This window comes from Sciurus carolinensis, chromosome 3 (genome assembly GCF_902686445.1).
Source record: "Sciurus carolinensis chromosome 3, mSciCar1.2, whole genome shotgun sequence".
NCBI lineage: Eukaryota > Metazoa > Chordata > Mammalia > Rodentia > Sciuridae > Sciurus > Sciurus carolinensis.
In genome coordinates, this window is record NC_062215.1 from 9,185,043 (window position 1) to 9,204,375 (window position 19,333).

Here is a 19,333-nt window from a genome sequence, read left to right on the forward strand (position 1 = left end):
AAAAAAGGATGAGATGATTTCTACTTACTTCCATCCAATCTCTATAATTTATAGTACGTGCAATCTTAAATATAAGTGCGAGTTTATTTTTAAGTGTCAGGGAAAATGTTTCTAGTGACCTGTAAAAAACTACCCATTAGAGGTTGGATATGTATCTCTGCAAGTAAGAATTTGTCACTCTGTATCATTACTATTTAATAATTGTGAAGGATCATTGATCTTATAGAATCTGTCAAACTCATGGGATCCTTGAAGATAAAATCTCCTATTGCTCTTGGAATCTTCAGAACCTAGTCACATGTCTCAAACTTAAAATTTTTGTCTGAAAAAAAAAAAAAAACATAATGAAAGGCACTAATGGAAGAATACCTCAAAATTTCCTTTTTGGTTTTTTCTATAACATGATCATTATCATTACCATTATTGCCTTTTCCATCATCAGTTCTGCAGTCATAATAATCTGAAGTATATTTGTTGAGCTTTCCTATTTGCTAGGAGGGATCTTTATTGTTTTCTTAGAGCTGCTTTGACCTAGGTCCTTTCTCTCCTCTTCTTTGTCCCATTCCGGGTCCAGGGACTTTAGTTTTTGTAGAGGTTCTCACCCCATCCCGGCCTCCCTGATTCTGTTGGTCTCAGCTAATGGCAGGATTGAGGGTAGAGAGAGTGAAGTTGGCCATTTCTTCTCCAGCCGCTCCCTGGGTGGACAACAAGTCTTTGCAGGAGCTTTCTGCCTTCATGACTTGTGATCCCACTAAGTGGATCCTTCTCCCAGTTTCCACAGTTTCTGGTGATTCCAGGTCTTTTTTTTTTTTTTTTTTTTTTTTCTCCTCTATGTATTTTATTTTATTTTTTTATTGGTTCTTTTTATTTATATATAACAGTAGAATCCATCTTGTATATGGGTATAATTATGTATGCATGGAATAGATCTTATTCTAATTAGGACCCCATCCTTATAGATGTACATGCTTGTGGGATTCACTGTGGTGTGTTCATATATGTATACAGAAAAATTATGTCACATTCATTCCACTGTCTTTCCTTTTCCCCTTCCCCTCATTCCCTTCTGTCTAATATACTGAACTTCTATTCTCCCTGTCCCCCACCACTTTATTGTGGGTTAACTTCCACATTATAAGTGAAAACATTGGACTTTTGGTTTTTTGACATTATCTTATTTCACTTAGCATGATAGTGTCCAGATCCATCCACTTCCTGGCAAATGTCATAAAGTCATTCTTCTTAATGGCTAAATAATACTCCATTGTGTATATATACCACATTTCTTTATCCATTCATCTGTTGAAGGGCACCTAGGTTGGCTACATAGCTATTGTGAATTGTGCTGCTACGAACATTGATGTGACTGTGTCACTGTAGTATGCTGATTTTAAATCCTTTAGATATACACCAAGAAGTGGTGGGTCGGATGGTAGTTCCATTTGTAGTTTTTTGGGGAAATCTCCATACCACTTTCCAGAGTGGTTGCACAAATTTGCCATCCAACAAACAGTGTATGAGTGTATCTTTCTCCCAAATCCTTGCCAATATTTATTGTTACTTGCATTTTTTTTTTTTTTTTTTTTTTGGAGGTGGGTGCGGTATGAGGACAGAATCCAGGAGCTCTTAACCACTAAGCCACATCTGCAATACCTTTTTATTCTATTTAGAGACAGGGTCTCACTAAGTTGCTTAGGGCCTTGCTAAGTTTCTGAGGCTAGGTTTGAATTTGGGATCCTCCTGCCTCAGTCTCCTGAGTCGTTGGGATTATAGGCATGTGCCTCCACGGGCAGCCATTACTTGTATTCCTAATAATTGTCATTCTGACTGGAGTAAGATGAAATCTCAGTGTGGTTTTGATTTGCATTTCACTAATTGCCAGAGACAGTGAACGTTTTTTCATGTATTCGTTGACCATTCTTATTTCCTCTACTAGAAGAAAATGTAGGCCCCACACTCCAACATATCACCTCAGGATCTGACTTCCTTAACAAGAGTCCTAAAGTTCAAGAAGTAAAATCAAAAATCAATACATGGGATGGCATTAAAAATCTTCTTCGCAGCAAACGAAGCCATCAGGAGCGTGAAGAGAGAGCCTGCAGAATGGGAGAAAGTCTTAGCCACCGGCACCTCAGATGGGGTGTTAATTTCCCGGATATACAAAGAACTCAAGAAACTCAACACCAAAAACACAAATAACAAAATCAATAAATGGGCAGAGGAGCTGGGCAGACACTTCTCAATAAAAGAAGCACCAATGGTTCCAGATCCTGTACACTTCAGAACACTATTTTGTAAGCCCTTAGGGGGGTCATGACTTCTTGTAGTTGCTGAGTTGCTCTCTGCTGTCCCTTCACCTGCCTGAGCCCATCTTCATCTCCATGAGGAGTGCCTTCCTTAGAATGTCTTCATGTCACCCCTCTGCCAGCTGTTTCCTGGAAGGATCCTGCTGGATTAATACCCACATGATGGCAAATACAGATACATAACATAAAACACACATCATCAAGAAAATGACACAAAGTATCACGCGAAGGTATGTCATTTGTCTTTTTATTTATTTAACCTTAGGAAACCTTAAGAAAAATGTACTTCTAGTGGAGCATTCTAATGGTCTAGAAAATTGATAAATAGAAAGGTTAAATAAGTTCCCCAAAGTCACACAAAGCTATTTTGGGCAATGTCCACAGCTAGTATCCTAACCTAGACTTTTTTATTTATTTATTTTTTTTTGTGTGTGTGTGTGTGTGTGTGTGACTCAGAATTCTCAGTCCCTTCCTACACCCCTATGAGGAAACTGTCTGGTCACTACTTATAACTTACAACTTTTGACTATTTCATAAGCTGGTTCCATCCATCTTATCCTCTTTGCTAGATTGGTCCCTAGGATCATATATATAATACACACACACACACACATATGTACACACATATACACATAATACATACACACTCATATATATGGCTATTTATTTATATATCATGGTTGATTTTATGTATCATGCTTTCCCACCACCTCTGTACTTTCTGGGCTGAAGTAAACTTGACCATCCCTAAGTAGATATTAGGATACCTGCTATCAAAGGCTCTGAACTCTTAGTGTTTGTAGGTTCCTCAGTCTCGGTAAACTTAATCTTTGCCTGGATGAAGCTGGAGCCTGTGCATGCTCTCTCTCCCTCCCTCCCTCCCTCTCTCTCCTCTCTCTTCCAGATGATCCTCCTTGCTCGGTGCGCATGGGTCTGCCATTTATTTTTCCTCTCAGTGGGAGCTCTTGGAGCTGTGGGTGGCCTCTCTTGAAACCTCCTGTTTAAAATGAAGCTGAGGAGGAAGCCTGGTGCTTTCTCAAGGAAAAAGAGAACATCTGTTCCCTTCCACAGAGAATAAACTCAGAGTGAGAATGGACCCGGGGAGAGTTCATCGGTCCCTTCCTCCTCCCCACATCCAACAAACCCATTTTTTTCTGCCATCTAATGGTCCCTGAGCAGACAGGGAGGCAGATTCTCTCCCTTAAATCATATGCTCTTCCTGCCAGACGGAGACACTTGGATTTGGCATCATCAATTACTGGTCAGTGGAATTGTGTTTCTTTACTGTTTGGGATTTCCAAAGGAAATCAGAAACAATTTCATTTGGTTATCTGTCTTTCTGTCCATCCTCCCTTCTCTGGGAAAGAGGGGTCTCTCTTCTGTCCAAATTGAATTCCTCTTGCTGGGCCAGGTCACTTTTCTTCTCTGACCCCTCTTTGGTGTTTGTCCTGTCTTGTAACAATAGCCACCCATGTTCGCTCCTTCTAGACTCAAAATTAATCTAAAGCTCCCACTAGTATTAGAAGCTTGAAGTGTCTGTGGTTATCCTCACCTACCACCCTGTCAGTTTTTCTCTTTTCTTCCATAGCAAACCTTCTGAATGACCACTATCGACTCCGTCCCGGTTGACTCATCTCCCATCCACGCTCTCTCACCCAGCCAGCAGAACCCCCATGAAATGGCTCTCACAGAACTTCTTTGCCAGCAAACCCAGTGAGCACTTTTCAGTTCTGTGCAATGTGCCTTATTTACGTGACTTGAAATTCCATCTCCCCCTTGAAATTCCATATTCCCTTGAATGCTGTGACACCCTCCCTGAGGATCTGTTTCGAAACTTCTGTGGTCACCCTTGGTCTTTTCCGTGAACCACTCTCCCCACCCATCCGTTAAATCCTAACAACCCTCAGTGCTGTCCTGACGCAGAGGCACGTGGAGTCTGTGCTCAACAACCTTCCCCACGCTTGAGACGACAGCAAACTGAACAGCTTCAAAGCACCGCTCAGCGTGTGTCCCAGAGCAAATCTGGGCTGCTCCTCCCACCCTGCCTTCTCAACAAACTGCGTGATCCTGTTTCTGCAGCACACAATGGAAACCTGAGAGTCGTGTTAAAGACGCGCTTTCCCTCACCCTTCATCCACGTTCATCTGAGCTTGACCATCAGGTCTGCTAAACGCTCTACGTCCCGTTCTTTACTCTGCATCCCAAAGGGTCTCTGCCGTAGTTCAAACTCAAGCTTCGCTCAAATATACCAAGACCCGACTTTTCTTTCTGGCTTCGTTTTCCTGTCCCTCTGTTCTATCTTCCACACGCTGTAGCTACTGTGATCTTCCCAGCATTTACACTTGGCCTTGGCACCAACCTGGACTCCCCTGGAATACAGTCCATAAGACTTTGATATCCAGTACCTCCTGTCATGACTTATCTTTTAGGCCAAGCTTCCAACAGATGGTCACACAGGCACATTCCCCTGTCACCTTTGCTTGTACCTTGTCACGAACTCCCTTGAGAAGGCTATTCTGTGCCACACCCCCCTCTTCATCCTGTTCAGAAAGGAATTCTCCTTGAGGGAAACACTTAGAGCCTGCTAGAAGCCCTCCCTGGCCATCAGAGGTTGTGGAAAGGACCCTCGCTTCTTCCGTCCCTGCTCTCCTCCAACACATCCACAGCCCAGAGCAAGTTTTGACCTACTTTTCTAGCTGCCCTATGAGGCAGTTCCTCCTTTCTGCTATCACATATTTTCTCAGCAGTACCTGCTTCAGAGAGTGATGCATAGTAGTTTTTAAAATGTTGATGGAGAGAGTCAATTGTTAAGTAGATTAGGTCATGACAGCCTTGTCTCATCATAGGAACAGGATCTGGGAGGAACTGACAACGCAACATACACCCCACCTTCATCACGCACCCCAGTTCCCCATGAACGTTCCCTGGAGTAACAGGGGTTTCAAGAAAGAGAGATCCTTGCCATTCACACCCTACGAAATAGGAATTTTAATTTGACCACTTGGGAAATAGATGATTTTTTTTTCCTTTCAGAAATGAATGGTTTTACTATAAAGGGACACTTTATTTTTGCCATGAAGAAGGTTGTTGTAAGATTCAATATGTTTTAATTCTGTTGTTCCAAAGTACAGAACAAAAATGCCATACATTTAAAGGCCGAAAAGTGTGATAACTATGGCACAGGGCGAACTTTATCTTTGTTTTGAACAGAACAGGGAATCACAAAATAAATCGTTCTTATTTCACTTAGCATGTGTTCACTTATTTCACTTAGCATGTGTTCCAAGGGGCATCTGTATTCTAGCGTGAACTGGCTTTTCATTCCTCTATCCCAGCAAATCAGATTCCATGGCATGGATATGGTACTTATTATTTACCCATTCATCAATCGATGGTCTTGGGTTGTTTTCTCTTCTGATTATTAGAAATGCAGCTGCTGTGAGCATTTGTGTACAGGATTTTAATGTGGACATCGTTTTAGGTGTGCACCTAGGAACGGCATTCCGGTGTCATCTGCTTTCTGTGTATCTACACTTTGGAGAATCTTCCAGTTTTACAAAATGGCTTTATTATGTAATGTGCCCTCCTCCAGGACACTAGTGTTCGATTTCCTCACATGGGCACATTTTTTTTTTCTCTTTTTAGAATAGCCATCCTGATGAGTGTGAAATGGCGTGTAACTGTGCTTTCGATTTGCCTCTCAGTGACAGCTAATGATGCTGAAAGTTTTTCCATGTGCTTCTTGACAATTCTGTGTGTCTTCTCTGGAGAAATGTCTGTCCAGACCCTTTGGCCCATAATGATGATGAACATCTTTTCATGCATTTAATGGTGTCTTGAATTGTATTTAGAAATGTCTATTCAGATATTTTACCCTTTTAAACTTCGAGTTATTTGCCCTTTCATTATTGAGTTGTAAGAATTCTTTATATATTCTAGTGACGAGCACTATGCCAAATATAATACTTTCAAATATTTCCCCCCATTCTTTGAGTCGTCTTTTAACTTTCTTGGTGGTATACTTTGAAGCCAAAGAGTTTTCAGTTTTGATGAAGGGTAATTTATCTTTTTCTTTTTCTTTAGTCACTATGGACTTATTGTCATATCCAAGAGAAGGTTTTATTTAACTCTAGGTCATGCAGATTTAGTCCTACACTTTTTCTTAAGAGCTTTATAGCTTTAGTCTTTGCATTTGGAGCTAGTTTTTGTTGAAAACACTATATTTTCCATATTGAATTTTTGTCACCTATGTTAAAAATCAGTTGACCAGGAGCGTGAGGAGATTTCAGAACTCTCACTTCTATTCCATCGATCCACACATCTGTCTTGATGCTACAACCACAAGGATTTCATTGCTCTAGTTCTGTAATTAGCTTTGACATCTGGGAATGTGAATCCTCCAGCAGGGCTCTTTTTTAAAATTGTTTTGGCTATCCTGAGCCCCATTGAATTTTCAGAAGAATTTTCAGATCAGCTGGTTAATTTATTTGAAAAAAAAAAATGGGAAAATAAAAATAAAAACCAGCCTGCTGGGACTTGGCTAAGAATGACATTGAATGTACACATCGACTTGGGACGTGTTATCATGAAAACTATCCAGTCCTCTGACTCATGGATAGGGAATGTTTTCTGGTTCCTTTAGATATCTTAAAATTTCTTTCGTTAATGTTTTGTAGTTTATTTTTCCTATTTCTTTATTTTTTATGTTTTATTTTTACAGACTGCATTTTGAGTCGTTGTGCACAATTGGGGTACAACTTTTCGTTTCCATGGTTGTGCATGGTGTAGACTCACACCATTCATGTAATCACACGCGTACATAGGGTAATGATGTCTGTCTCATTCCACCATTGTTCATTTCCCTGCCTGCTCTCCCTCTCATTTCCCTCTATGTAATCCCAAGTTCCTCCATTCTTCTCTTACCCCCCACCCTCAGATTTCCATTATGCATCATCATCCACTTATCAGAGAAAACATTCGGCCTTTGATTTTCTGGGATCGGCTAATTTCACTTAGCATGGTATTCTTCAATTCCATCCATTTACCTGCAAATGCCATAATTTTATTCTTCTTTATGGTTGAATAATACTCCATTGTGTATATATACCACCGTTTCTTTATCCATTTATCTATTGAAGGGCATCTATATTGGTAGTTTAAATTGTATACATTTGCACTCCTACACTCCCTTTCTTAAGTATATTCCTAAATACTTTATTGTTTGTTATGCTTTGTAAATGGAATTTTCTTGATTTCATTTCATATTTTTCATTGTTACTATTGAAAAATAGTATTGATTTGTGCATATCAATCTTACACTCTGCTGAATTCATTTAGTTCTAGGAGTTTTTCCTTGGATTCTTTTAGGATTTTCTATACAGAAATGCATGTCACCTGCAAGTATGGGTACTTTCATTTCTTCTTAATAGTATTATTTGTTTTTCTTTTTTTAATTTTGTGGTACCGGGTATTAAACCCAGGGGCACTCTACCACTGAGTTATATCCATGACCTTTTTTATTTTTTATTTTTCTACATCGCTGAGGCTGACCTCAACTTGGGATACTGCAGCCACCTGTTCCCATGTAGCTGGGGTCACAGACACGCACCACCATGGCCATCAAGTTTTATTTCTCTCTTTCATGTCTGAACTCCCTTTGTTTCTTTTTTCTTTTTACTTTTTGCCTGATTTCACAATGTGGACTAGAAATAGCAAGAGCAGGCATCTTCATCTTGTTCCTGTTCTTAGGGGGAATCGTTCCGTTTTTCACTATTAAGTATGATGCAACTGTGGACTTTTTATAGGCATTCAATGTTTGTTTGAGGAACTTGCCTTCTGTTCCTTGTTTGTTGAGAAATTTTTATCATGGAAGGGTGATGGACTTACTCAAATGTTGTTGCCTTATCTAGGGCGAGGATGACTTCTTTTTCCTTCATTTCATTTATGTAATATATTCACTGATTAAAATCATGTGTTGAACCAACCTTGCATTCCTGGGTAAAAATACCATTTATTCATGGTGTATGATCCTTTTATATGCTGCTATGTTCAGCATGCTGGTATTTGGTTGAGGATTTTTGAGTCTATATTCATAAGAGATAGTGGTCTACAGTTTCCTTTTTTTGGTGATCTCCTTATCTGTTCTTGTTGTCATGGTAAAATCAGCCTCATGGAATGATTTTACCCCTCCCCTTTATTTTTAGAAGAGTTTGTGCAGGTTTGGTTTTGATTCTACTTTTTCAGCATTTAGTAGTATTTTTCTTAAAGCTTCTAGGCCTGAGCATTTCTTCATAGGAAGATTATTTTGACTAGAAATATATTCTCTTAATTTTTGGAATTTGTGTTAGTAAGTTGTCTGGTACTGTGACAGAATACTTGACATAATCCACATTGAAAAGGAGAGGTTATATTTTGGTTCACAGTTTTAGAATGTTGAGTTGATGGTCATTTGGCTCCATTGCTTTCAGGCCTATGATGAGGCAAAACATCATGGTGTCAGCACATCATGGCAGGGAACTGCTTCATGACAGCCAGGAAATAAATAGGGGAAGAGACTGGCTTCCAAACCTCCCTTTCCTAACTTCCTCCCACTATGCTCTATCTCTTAAAAGTTTTGCCACCTTCCAAAAGTGCCACAGTCTGGCATCTAACCCTTTAACACATGAACTTTGGGAGAACACTTATCTAAACCATACCAGGCAACTTTTCAAATTTTTTTTCTTTAGTCAATTCAGTAGCTTATGTCTTCCAAGAATTTGACTATCTTTATCCAAGTTATCTAATGTTTGAATGTATATATTTATTAGCAGTTACTAAAATATCAAAGAAATAAAATGGTGTTTACAAAGAGTATTATTAAATAACACCATACATAATTCTCACATGAAAATCTTTGAAGTCAGACATGTTTGATAACTAGTTGAAATTTATCTTTAAATCTAAGTTAATTTCCTAATGCAGTAATGCATGATTAATAGGGCATTATCTGTTAAGCCATATACTTCATCCAATCACAATCTTGTTTTATGCATGTATCTGTCTCTCTCTGACCTTTCCTACTGCCACCCTCACAGTGGGGCCTTAGCCTTCATCTTTTATTTCCAGAAAAACTTCAATAGTCTTCTCCTTGGTTCACCTTGGTTTTATTCTTGAGCATGTTCACAGAGAATTACACAAAGAATCGTGGCTTTCTTAGTGTTTTTTGTTATACTTCCTTGAAGAAAGTTAATAAAGAAACAGATTGACCTTTTGAAGAAATTGTTTTAAATTTCATTGTACATAACAAAGTATTTCATACTCAACAACAAAAGTGATGTCTCCACTCTTGGAATATGGGTATCCAATGACAAAACTTCAGGCACAGTGTCTAGCATCTAGATATACACCAGAGGCTACAATAAGGGTCCTAAAATTAAAGCTGAAACAAAATAAAACAAAACAATCCTTTGACATTCAAATCAATACAGCAGAAACACAGATAGATGCCTCTGCAAGAGGCAGTGAATCCACATCCTTCCAAGCTTGTCAGTTAGATAATGTACAGAAGGATAGATATTTGCATATATTGACCCAAATTGATGTTATTTGCAGAAGTTGTATATCAAAGTCATTTTTTAACTCAAATTTTGAGGAAGGAGATTTTAAGAGTGTGGAGAGTTATCTGGATTTTAAGATACAATTGTAAGTGCTGTGTACCTGTGCTTGTCAAGGTGAGGACTGAGTATAATCCTAACAGTTTTTCTCTCCTTCCAATATGATTTTAGGTTAATTAGTGTATTAAATAATTGCTAGAAGGAAAAATAGCATTTTTTTTGTTGCTCCCATGTCTCTAAAATGCCAATATCAGATTTTCATTATGTTATTAAATCTTTGGATATTTGTGTTAAAATACAAATTATTAATAAAATATTGCAATATTAATATTTTAATACTCCATTTTAAAAAGATCTCTACATTACAGCAATATTTCTTTTTTTTTTTCTTTGTGGTGCTGGAGATCAAACTCAGGGCCTTTTGCTTGCAAGGCAAGCCTTCTACCGACTGAGCTATCTCCCCAGCCCCAGCAATATTTCTTGATACAATATTTGAAGAGTTTGATTCTCAATATTTTTATTGAGAATTATTTTATTTTTATTTATTTGTGAACTTATATCTTAAGCATTCTTTGCTAAATCTGATAAGCTTTACTATAAATCATCTTCATTACAGGACTTCACTATTTGCTGATAAAGTGCAAATCTATACTGTCTTAAAGAGTTGTTCAGTTGAGTTAAGGACACAGGAATGTACTTTGGAGTCATGTATTAGTCTGTTTTCCATTGCTCTAACAAAATACCTGATGCTAGGTAATTTGTAAAGAAAAGAGATTGATTGAACTCACAGTTCTGGAGCTCAAGAGCATGACACTGGCCTCTGCTTGGCTTCATGGTGGATGATCTCAGAATGGTAGAAATGCATGAGGAAGAGATCACATGGTGATTCAGGAAGCCAGGGGCCAGAGACTGGGAAGAGGCCAGTCTTGCTATTTTTATAACAACCTATACTCCTGCAACAAATTGGGGTCTTATGGAAACTACATTAATTGTGAAACCCATGTTCCCCAAAATCTAACCACCACCCACAGGTCCCACCTCTAAAAGGTTTTACCTATTCCTAATCCTGCCACATTGGAGAAGATGCTTATGGCACATAAACTGTTGGAAAACAACCACATTCAAAACATAGCAAGCTAGGCTAGTTGGTTTGATTAAGATTTTATAATGCTTCTATTATTCCAGTGTCTCTATGCAGCTACCTAGAAAAAATGCATTTCTTAATGTGAAATCTCCATGAACTGCCTTTATATTCTTTCTCAAGACTTTGATAACTAAAACAAGATCATGCTGTCTTTTGAGGGCATTCAGAAAAGCTGTTGAAGAATTGAGAATCAAATCCTGTTATCTCTTCTTCATTGCCCACAGGTAGTGTATAATACTTAAACCCACATGGGGACTTGCAACACTTAACAGCTATTCCATCACGGAGACGGTATCTGAGAGATCAATGCTCACATCTCTGCTCTAGAGTTTATATAAAGAGGACATATGGACCGGGTACTACGAGGTACTTTTCTATATCTCGAAAGCAAAACTATCTCTTCTATAGTGTTACATAGGTATCAATTAGACAACAAGGAGGTACCTGATACTCATTGACCAGCTGTTACTCCAATTTTCATTGTTGATACTAATGCACAAGCTATTTTGTATTTCAGACTCTTAAGATGTTTGAATGGTATAAGTAGCGACAGAACTATAATTGGACCTAAAGTGGGACAAATCATGAACTCTATGGTTGTATTTAAGATTTGGTTGTGGTTAATCATCTTTGTTCTGGCATATGTGTGACCACCTTTGGAATAAAGTTGACAATTAGCAAGCATATATTGAAATTGAGATATTATTTTCAGCCAGAAAAATGTGTTGGCTGAAATAGTACAGACTGCCCATTTTTAAAAGTATGTATAGTAATCTCAAATTACTTCTAAATCCAGCAGAAGGATATGTCAATAAATGTATGTTCAAGTGTACATTCACCAGATATGTCCATGGTACAGTGCAGGATTAGTTCCATTTTTACACAGACTGTAACTGACGCTGTGCTCACCACTTGTCAGGTATATATAGAACACCTGAAAATGAAATGCTCTTTAGTCACCTGGCTGAATAAATAAGCAAGGTGATTAAGAAGGAGTCAAGAAGCCAGGTACCTTTACTTGCCAGAATAATAAAAATACTCCTTGCTCTGCTCTGAGCCATTTTAATGTTATTCATTTCTCAATGCAGACTTTCAAATGCACAAAGGAAGATAGGAAATAAAAAGACTTAAAAATAGTTATTCTGAAATACCAGATAGAGTTATTACCAGAAGGAATAGATTATGCAGGTTATTTTAAAGGTCTTAAAAAGTGAACTTTTAATTCTATTCAGGATATCTAGAAAGTTCCATCTAGAAACTGAAATTTTCTATCTGTTCTGATTTTATTTTGCACAGTAGCTTTGAACACTTGGAATTCTAGCCTCCACCCTGCTATTTAACTAGGTGACTCCTGTGCATACTACTATCATAGCTGGTGACATGTAGAATTCTTTCCGTCTCTATAGCTCTGTGATACTTTCCTATTGTTCATTCACTGTTATTTCACTTTCATTATTAACAGCACTACTAATTAATAAATTCAAACACACTTACTATTTATCTATGGGATAGTAAGGACTGTGGTAAGTGAACAGAAATGCCTTTCTGTTTGAGAGCAGGTGAAGGTCAAAGGCTGGGGTTTGGGGGGTCTGTTGAAACAGAGAAGTGAATGACTAACTTTCCCTCAGAATTCACATATAAATAGTGTTCTGGGGTGTTGGTCTGGATAGATTAGAAGCTGCTGTTTTGGAAGATTTCCATTGCAATCCATCTGCTTTGCAAACACCACCTGCAATTTACTTAATAGCATGTGAGTAGATGTCGTGTAAAAATGATTTATTTTTCTTAGGATTTCATGAAGGACAATTACCCTAGTTTACATATTATAGAACCAAAACTCACCTACGTTAATTGGAACAGCAGCTTTGAATTACTTAAACTAAATCCTTAGTTAGAACAAGACGGCACAAAGAGTAGATCACTAAAACCAAACCTTTGTGTCACATTCTGAGTCAGGTCTTCAGAGTGCAGTCTATAGGAAAAGGCTAATTAAGCTGAATTGAAAAATTGGTTTAATTTTAGGTATCAAACAATACAGGGGAGCAATTTTCTTCTCATTGGAATATTTAACATCACTTACCTTAGTTCTAAGCAACACAAAGATGAATGAAACATAGTCACTCTTCTCAAAGAAATGATAATCTTCTACTGGACACAAAATAAGCTTACTAAGAATTTTCAGAAAAAGAAAAGTGAAAACATTGGAGTCCAAAACTGAGGTAGTAGGGGAAATTAGTAGATAGTAGGGGAAATTAGTACGGGTACATGGAAAGTCCGGCATTTGGAATGGATAAAAAATGAATTGGAAAGAGGCTTCAAAGATAAAGAGGAGAAAGACTTCCACTAAGAGAAAAAAAAATTGTATGTAAGGATAATAATTAGTAATAAAGTTAGACTTTGACAAGTGGGCAGGCCAGGTGCAGGGTAGAAGGAATTAGGTTAAACTTTGGGGCACTGAACTCAGTTTTTTTGTATTCTTCTTCCATTACCTGGAAAGACTGAGGCTAGAATTGCTTTATGGCCCAGTCTGAACTGAAACCTGAACTCACAAGGAACCCCAGCCTTGTTTCCCTGTAGAACCTTCTAGGCTGTCACTTCCTACTCCATTACGTGGGCTTGACCTGATGTTCCAGGAACTTGGGGGACTCATCACTGCATGTCACACTGAGACATTGTGGTTGGGTCCTACCTCCAGAAAGGAGACGAGGCAGGTAGCTTTTCCTGAGGCAGGTATGGTATTTAATTTGTGGGCAGACATGAAATTGGGCTTCCAAGATGGTGCTGAAGCATCAGTTTTGCATGCTCAGGCAGTTGAGAAGTCTGGGTCAACAGTCAACCACTGATGCTTTAATCTTGAGTCAGATATATAGAACCAACAGGGGTCCTGGCCAATGTACCTTGCAACTGCCATGCTATCAAGTCTATGGCACCTGAAAGCAAGGTGGGGTGGAGACTAGAAAACAGGCTTTACCCTGCGTGCCTCCTGTCACTGACAGCCAGGACTGTCACCACGCTCTATGCCGTGTATCAACATTCAGTGGTGGGCAGCCCTCTCTAGGAACCTCATCAGGCAGACCTACTAAGCGCCTCAGGATGGGGTAGGAGGAACTGTGACCTGAACAAGAATGACCCACCCACACTGCTTTTGGCTAATGGAACAGATCCAGAACTCCAGGAAACAGAACAGGGCTCATAAAAGGTATGAAACACTGAAAACAGGTGTTGGTCTCTGTTCTAATCCACATCAGATGTGTCCCACCTGTAGTGATGGGGGTCAGCAGGGTGGGGTAGAAACGAGCAGGGATTCTAAGGATAGCACGTCATTTCAGACAGGAGGGTTCTAGGCAAGGGCTTCAGTTCCTGGAGTCAGAAAAGACAGGACATGAGTTTGTTGATACCATGTCGTGCAAAGCATCCCATCAGGCCAGGGAGCAAGCCAGGAAACAAGACAGAAATATGGTTCTCAAAGTTAGAGCCAGGGGGCAACCGAGGTGACCTGAGAATAATCATGTGTCTTATTTCACTAGACCTCTTTTTGCCTCTCCTGTGAAAACTTAAAAATTCTTCTAGACAAGGAGAAGGACCTGACTTCATACATAGAAAATAAAGAAGGGAAACTTCCTCCACATGCAGCCAATAGGAAAAAACAAACCCAAACCAAAAACCTGGCATACCATACTGAGGTCAACAAAGGAACCCCTGAAGTTGCTCGAAAATAGCATTGAGCCTGTAAGCAAGGGCAGGCACCTTCAGTAGTTAGGAAGGAACTAGAAGACGCCTGTAGATAGGACTGCTGGGGGCAGATTTCATAGACAGTCAAGAGTTGTTTTTGGTTTTTTGTTTTTTTTTTTTAGCAATCATTAAAAAATCACCAACAATCTTAACTTTATTCATGTTTGTGCTGGGGTAAATTAGAACAAAGAGTTGGATGTAAAGATGTTTCAGTTTAATAAAAGATCATTCCCTAAATAACAAGGGAATAATCTTTTCTAGAAATGAGACTTGAACAATTAGATATTTACAAATATATGACCCTTGTCCATTGACTATATCTAAACCAAGTGCACTAGAGATCCTTGAGAGTAAAAGCTATCGCCATAAAGCTTATAAAGCAGAACAAAAGAAAATCATTTTTCTCAAGATTGATGAATATTTCTTAGACACAACCTAGAAAGTATTAGCCATAAAAACTATTTTTGATAAATTGTATTATACCAAGTTTAGAAGCATTTGCTCATAAGAAGACACTGTTAGGAAAGTGAATTCAGGGACCACAGACTAGAGGGAAAGAGAAGTACTTATTTCTGACAAAGATCCACAATATATACAGAATCCTAACAATGCTACCATAAAAAGAAAACCCACTTTTTGAAAATGCACAAAAGACTTAAACAGACACTTCGTAAAAAATGTGTAGAGATGCCAATGAACACACACACAAGTGCTTAAAGTCATTAGTCACCAGAGAAATATGGGTGAAAACCACAAGATATCACCACATAACCATTTAAATGGCTTAAATAAAAAGTAATAAAACACCACCAAATATTGGTGAGAGGAGGAGTAACCAGAACTCTCAAACACTGTTTGAGAATATAATGTGCAGTCAGCACTGTAGAAATCTCTGGGGTGCTTTCTCATGAAGTCACACACTCACCTACTCTGTAACCCAGCCATTCTATCTGAAGTCATTTACCCAGAGAAACAGAAAATGTGTCTACCAAAAAACCTGTTCAAGGATGTGCATCAAAGATTGATTTGGTGAGGCACAGTGGCCTGTAACCCCTGCAGCTTGCGAGCCTGAGACAGGAGGATCACACGTTCAAGGTCAGTCTCAGCAATTTAGCAAGTCCCTAAGCAATTTGGCAAGAACTTGTCTCGAAATAAAAGAAAAAAATAAAAAGGGCAAAAAAAAAAATTATTTGTAGTTTAAAAAAAAAAAAAACTAAGACAGTCATGATTCATCAAGAAAATGTTTAACTGTATTACAGGACAGTCTCATAATCCAATACCACATGGCAATAAAAAGAATTGGACACATGATACCTGCAAGAATGTGGATGAATCTCACAGGCGGTGTGTTGAGTTAGTAAGCTAGATATGAACGAGGGGATGAGCAGGCATCCACTGAGAACTTCTGAGAACCTCTTGAGCAGGCGGAATTAATTCAGGATCAAATAAATCAGAAGAACTCTTCCCTCTCAGGTCGTGGTTAGTGGGCTGGGAAACAGGATTTCTCTAGAGGGAGATGGGTCTCATAACAGTGATGGAGGTGGTCTATTTTCTAGATAGGATGATGGGTCACAGGGTGTTTGCTTTATTCAAAACTCAAACTGTGTATTTTAGGGGCACTTAACCACTAAGTCACATCCCCAGTCCTTTTAATTTTTAATTTTTATTTTAAGTCAGAATCTCCTTAAGTTGCTTAGGGCCTTGATAGTTTGCTGAGACTGGCTTCAAACTTGTTATCCACCTGTCTCAACCTCCCAAGTCACTCGAATTACAGGCATACACCACTGTACCCGGTTAAATCATATCTTAATAGAAAACTCCTAGGGAACCTAAATGAAAGAAGTAGAAAATTTAAGTGTGATATTGCTGTGAATGAATCTTAATAAGTTCTCTATATTCATTTCTAAAAATTATCAACAAGTTTCTAAATTCTTCATTCTTCCTAACAGCGTACGTCCATCACTTATAACAACCACATAAAGCACATCATGGGCATGCAAGAGAGAAGCAGTAAATCTTGATAATTCAAGTTTTACAATCCCTAACTGTCTTCTTTTTATCTTTCCTGTCTTCTAGATGGACTGAAGGTCTGAAAAATTAAATTCCCACTGCATGAACTCATCACCTGGAATGTACAGTTAAACCATACAAATACAGTTAAATGTCAAGTTGGCACAGGATTTTACTGATGGCAGCAGGGATCGAAGGCTACAATGGACGTTCCCAAACCTTCATCCCAGGCTGAGAGTTGCTCCAGACTTAAACACTGACTCCTTAAGAGACGATATATCTCCACATCGCCAGAGCGTTGTCCTGGAGATTTGCTGTGCAGACTTGATGATAACCCAAATTCCTATAACAACAAAATAATATTAAAGAAATAGCCACATTTTATTAAATGCTTCCAAAGTACTGTATTCTGAGTAAAGACATCACCTTAGTTTAATCCTTGCAGAATTCCTTACAAGGTATGAGGATGAGAATTCCATTGCAAAACACACGGACCCACCCAAGAAATAGTTAATAAAAGTCTGAGTTCAGTTTACGTAAATGGCTATAAATTACAAGCAAAATAAGAGAAGTTTTAAAATGGAAATCAAGTGTATGTGAATATAAAACCAACTACTATCCTTATTTTTTTTTTTTTATTTCAGTCCTGGGGTTTGAACCAGGGTCTCCTATAAGCAAGGCAAGCATCTCTACCAGTGAATTAAATCGCTAGATACTCTTTATTATTCATTTTGAGACAGAGTCTTGCTAAGTTGCCTAGGCTGCCCTGGGACTTTCGACCCTCCTGCCTCAGCCTCCTGAGTAGTTGGGATTAGCTCAAAACCTTCTTAGAGCTACTTCGTTTTATTGAATATAATGGAAAAGTGGATCTTCCTTCCTTTAATCATTCAGCAAAAATGAGCTAGCACTGCTGTGTGTTAGGAACGCTGTGTTAGAAGTTAAGGCTTAAGACAATAGGTTGTGACCCTTGCCTTCAAGCAGCACAGGTCTAGTGAGGGGGTGGTGAGTGAATAGTTAATGTGTGGTACTGGGGTGCAGAGAGGGAGGGTGGTGGAAAGACTCAGGAGATGGTGGTGAATCTTCTCTTGGAAGAACCTTTCCTTTCTCCTTTTTCCAGGGTTATTTTCCATGAGGCAGGTATGTTTTGGATTAGCAGGGAAGCACTCGGCAGCCGGGTGTTGTTTCAGTGGTTGGAGTTATGACATAAAGCAAAAACCATAAGTTCAAAGTGTCTGGCTGTTTACGGGAATCCCACCTCCGGAGACCTGGCGCTGGGGTGCAAGGTGACTCCTCTGAATTAACTCTCCGGATAAACACGTTCTTGTCAAGTGTCACACGGACTATCCGTTTCCTCACCGAAGATGGTCCTCACCTCGAAACCCCTGCTCCACACCGGAGTTTATTTCTGAAGATATATTTAGAAACAGACAAGTAGGCCTCCATGTGTTCTTGTGGGCTGCTGCTCAGGGTTTCTGGGCAAAGCCGCAGCCCGGAGGCACGATCCTGCATCTTCACTGGGAAGAGAATTTTCCAGATCCCAGGCATGTTCCGTGGCTTCTCTTCATCTAGGTCTCTGCAACTCCAAGGAGCCTAGTTGTCTCAAGATGATTTCTTACTGTGTGAATTAATTCAAAACTTCGCCCACTCCAAGGTTTCCTGATTCCCATTAATTCGTGAAACATATTGCTGCACATTTTTCTAGGGTAAGAAAATAAGTGTCCAGCAAGACATAACTGTAAGAACCAATGTAGAAGGGGAGAAAAGACCCACTGACCAAAACCCAAACTATTTTTATTTTATTTTATATTTTTCTTTTGTTTTTTTTCAGGGCCAAGGACCAAAACCCAAACTATGATGCACTTGACAGAAGATGAGGCATGCACTTGGAGCATCATGGCATTAAACACAAGAGAACTAGAGCTGATGTAACGATCTCTCACGTTTTCTCTGAGTATAAGTCATCTTTGTGGTCACACTCTAGTAGATCCACTTGTCCATTTATGTATTTCTGAGACATCATTAGGCACTTTTGGAACTATAGAAGTGGTCAGAAAAAATTGTTTAAGTCTTCCTGAAGCAGAAATTTCTGATGAGATAATAAATAACAAAAGCTTCCTTTAAAGTAAATCAATATTTAACCTGCACTCCTATTTTATGACCTGGGCTGTAGACAACAGGAAGAAGTACAGAGACCTAATTTTCAACCCTTTAGATGAGTTAATCTTCTTGGTATATATTCTGAGTTTCACAGTACTGTCAGCATAAAAAAGAGTTAAATTGTGATTTAAGCAACAATGCTTCACTAAAGAAGTACGAATATTATTAAAAGGCAGGACTTTTTGCTTTTGTAGGCATAAGGAGGGACAAATGCTTAATTATGACAACATGGTCTCCCTGCCAGGTTGGAGGCTGTTAAATGCACAGGTTTTTGCTCCGTTGAGAACCTTAATGTGTTTGGATACGCACAGTTGGGTCTGGAAAGGAAAATGAGATTATGAGCTCAAAGGTTACAAAATGTTGGAGCAGGCTCTTGCTTTCGTTGGGTTTGG